The sequence below is a fragment of the Heteronotia binoei genome, chromosome 21 (assembly GCF_032191835.1).
Source record: "Heteronotia binoei isolate CCM8104 ecotype False Entrance Well chromosome 21, APGP_CSIRO_Hbin_v1, whole genome shotgun sequence".
NCBI classification, from domain to species: Eukaryota; Metazoa; Chordata; class Lepidosauria; order Squamata; family Gekkonidae; genus Heteronotia; species Heteronotia binoei.
In genome coordinates, this window is record NC_083243.1 from 186,876,418 (window position 1) to 186,880,562 (window position 4,145).

A 4,145-nucleotide genomic window follows, 5' to 3' on the forward strand; every position below is an offset into this window, starting at 1 on the left:
ATAGCACACTTCACAAAGTACTTGTCACCTGCTGGGAACAAGGCAAACTACCACAGGACTTTCGCGATGCAATCATCATCACTCTACACAAGAACAAAGGAGAAAAGTCAGACTGCTCCAACTACCGGGGGATAACCCTGCTCTCCATCGCAGGCAAAATCCTTGCCAGAATACTTCTGAACAAACTGGCGCCCACCATTGCAGAAGAACTCCTCCCAGAGTCAGTGCGGCTTCAGAGCTAACAGGAGCACCACCGACATGGTATTTGTTCTCAGGCAGCTCCAAGAGAAATGCAGGGAACAGAACAAGGGTCTATATGTGACGTTTGTCGACCTTACCAAAGCTTTCGATACTGTTAGCAGGAAAGGCCTGTGGCAAATCTTGGAACGTTTAGGATGTCCCCCAAGGTTCCTCAGCATGATCATCCAGCTACATGAAGACCAGCGAGGCCAAGTCAGACACTGCAACGACCTCTCGGAGCCCTTCCCAATAGGCACAGGTGTAAAGCAAGGCTGCGTTCTCGTGCCAACTCTCTTTACGATCTTCTTTAGCATGATGCTTCAAAGAGCCACAGTAGATCTAGATGATGACGATGGTGTCTACATCCGCTATCGCACTGATGGCAGCCTGTTCAACCTGAGGTGACTAAAGGCTCACTCCAAGACAATGGAAAAACTCATCCGAGAGCTACTATTTGCTGTTGATGCTGCACTTGTCTCCCACTCGGTATCAGCTCTGCAGGATATGACGTCCTGCTTTGCAGAGGCTGCCAAGCTATTCGGCCTAGAAGTTAGTCTGAAGAAGACAGAAGTTCTCCACCAGCCTGTACCCCAGGAAGATTATCAGCCTCCCTGCATCACTGTGGGTGAATCAGTTCTGAAGACTGTCCAGCAGTTCAGCTACCTAGGGTGCATCATCTCCTCAGATGCCAAGATCGACAAGGAGATTGACAACAGGCTGGCAAAGGCAAATCGTGCATTTGGCCGACTGCACAAAAGAGTGTGGAGCAACAAGCATCTGAAAAAAGGCACAAAGATCAATGTTTACAAAGCAGTTGTTATGACAACCCTCATCTACGGCTCCGAATCGTGGGTTTTATACCGTCATCATCTCCGACTCCTTGAGCGCTTCCATCAGCGCTGCCTTCGCACCATCCTCAACATCCACTGGAGTGACTTTGTGACCAACACTGAAGTCCTCAAGAGGGCGGAGGTTACAAGCATCGAAGCACTGCTGGGCAGGGCATATTTCTAGTATGGAAAACCACCGCCTTCCCAAGATTGCTCTGTATGGCGAACTTTCCACCGGCCATCGAAATAGAGGGGCACCAAAAAAGAGGTACAAGGACTCCTTGTAGAAATCCCTTGGCACCTGTCGCATCAACCATCACCAGTGGTCTGACCTAGCCTCAGATCGCAAAGCATGGAGGCACACCATCCACCAGGCTGTCTCTTCCTTTGAGAACGCATGCATAGATGGTCTTGAGGACAAAAGGAGATTGAGGAAGAATCACACTGCTACAGCACCAACCCCAAATCAGACTTTTCCCTGCAGCCACTGTGGCCGGATCTGCCTGTCCCGCATTGGTCTTGTCAGCCACCAGCGAGCCTGCAGCAGACGTGGACTACTGCACCCTTCTTAAATCTTCGTTCACGAAGTCAAGCCAAGAGGGGGTGCACTATATGACCCTGGAGAGCCCTTCCAACTATGATTCTAAGCTTTATCTGCCCCCTCCTTTCAGCTTTTCCTCCTTCCCTCCATCTGGCTGCTGGGCCAGGCCCATCTGTACAGTGTGAAAACCACAAGGCCTTGGGGGGGAAGGGGGTGCGGTTCAGTTTATCCTGTATCCCCCATGCTATTTTCCCTTTTCCTCATCCTGGCAACTCTTATATCCTCAACTTTCCCTGCTTCCTATTCTCCTTCCCACCCACTCATCAATCTTTTATCCGTACCCCTCATCTGCAGAGATGTTTATTATTTATTGGCTTTATTCGTTCCATACATTTCTCCGCAATGGAGACAGCATTCTCCTCTTCTCCATTTTATTCTCACAACAACCCTGTGAGATAGGTTTGGCTGAGAATGTGCAATTGGCCTGAAAGTGAGTTTCCACAGCATATAAACATACGAAGCTGCCTTATACTGAATCAGACCCTTGGTCCATCAAAGTCAGTATTGTCTACTCAGACTGGCAGCGGCTCTCCAGGGTCTCAAGCTGAGGTTTTTCACGCCTACTTGCCTGGGCCCTTTTTAAGTTGGAGATGCCGGGGATTGAACCTGGGACCTTCTGCTTTATAAGCAGATGCTCTACCGCTGAGCCACCATCCCTCCCCTTAATGGGGAGCAGAATGGGGCACTGGACCTGGGTGTTCTGAGATCCTAGTCAAAAACTCTAACGACTGCACCACACTGGCTTTTATGAAGCAGCTGCTGTTGAACAGTAGAAAACAGCCAAGCATGAATCATGGAAGTCACAGGTAGCAAGTTGCCCAGTGGTTGCTGGTGGACCTGTCCCTATGTATCCTCCCTCAAGGGCCAGCACCCCTTGGAAAGGGCTATGCCTCTCTCCCTGCCTTTTAATGATAGTAAACAAGGCTGGAAGGCTGGCAATGTTGTTGTGGGTGCCTAGCAACAGCCACTGATGGCATTTGTTTCTTCAAGCTACAGGCACAAAGTATGTTTGTTTGGAAGGCGGTAACCTGAGGCTTTTCTCAGGTTTGTTGAAAGATCTGTCCATGGCTTCAGTCTCTACATTTAAGCAGGGGTCATTTTGTAGAAAAAGAGGTGCCAGAGCTCATTAGCACAACTCATTAGCATAACTCATTTGCATATGCCACACACTCCTGACATCACCGGAAGGTGTACTAAACTATATCCGCTCCGCACTTACCTTAAAATGCTTCTTGAATTGTAATTGTCATAATAAAACCTGACTCCCATCATGCTTTTAAAATTACTTTCTCCTATGTGGCCACAGTGGCATGATGAAGATTTCCATCTGTCTGCTTTATGTTTTGGTTATTTTCCCATTTGTGTGTGTGTGTGGTGAAATATTAGAAAGCTTGTCAAATTGTAGAGTTCAGCACAATTCTCACACGGGGTTTGAATTATGGAGCCCAGAAGCAAGTATTTTTGGGGGAGGGGGGGTAAGACAGAAAGAGCCCAATGAAATATAGAGATTCTGGAGCTCCGCTCCTGTGAGTTCCTCCCAAAATGAGGCCTGCATTTAAGTATTCACAGATCTGGCCACATTCCAGTTTGGATATATTCACAAGTGGTGATCCACAAGGATGTGGGGTGGGGGTGGCATCTCATTTCCCCAGCCCCCACAATTTTACCTTTCCTTTCCCTGAAAGCTCCCATTGTCTCTCCCTTTTCCTTGTTTCCTTCTCTTCTTCCCACCCACCAGCCAATCTACCTTTATCTACCCCCCCACACACACACACACCTTCAACTTTCCCTCCTTCCCCTATAGCAGTCTTTACCTGGGAAAACCATGGCCCAGTTGCATGGTGCTGGCTAGACCAAGTTGAATGGTGGGGAATCTACGAGCTTGCAAGGGGCCCTATTTTCTCTTTCCCTCCTTCTGGCAACCTATCTCTGCTTCTCTCTGTCCTTCCCATCCGCTCACTGACCAATCTTTTCTATGCAAGAAAACTCAAGAAACAAGTGGGCACTAGTTAGGGTTGACAACCTCCAGGTTGTGTCTGGAGATCTCCCAGAACTGCTCTCCAGACTATAGAGATCAGCTTCCCTGGAGAAAATGGCTACTTTGGAGTATCAACTCTAAAGCATTATACCATGCTGAGGGCCTTCCCCCCCCCCCCCCAAACCTGCCTCTCCAGGCCCTTTCCCCAAATGTCCAGAAATTTCCCAATCCATTGGTGGGTGACATGATCCTCCCAGATGCCAAGATGGGGATCAATAGCTGCTCTGTTTTGACTTTTCTATCAAAGCTGATCAACATTTCTTTGCCTTTCCCTCCAAAACAGTGATAACTGTTGAAGAAATCCATAGCTGTTCACAACTTTGCATGTGGAACTTCTGCAGATGCCTCTTTAGTATGATTACACAGATTTGGGAGTTGCTTTGCTGCTATGAACTCTTAAAAATGGAGTTAGCAAGGAAGTTCTTTGCTAACCCAG

At 48.2% G+C, this 4,145-nt stretch overlaps 1 non-coding gene across 1 annotated transcript; it reads right to left on the minus strand.

Annotated features, from left to right (window-relative positions):
* Positions 1–2,256: 2,256 nt before the first annotated feature.
* TRNAY-AUA (transfer RNA tyrosine (anticodon AUA)) lies at positions 2,257–2,331 on the minus strand. Its single transcript has one exon. It is a non-coding gene; the product is annotated as a tRNA-Tyr (tRNA).
* Positions 2,332–4,145: the final 1,814 nt, after the last annotated feature.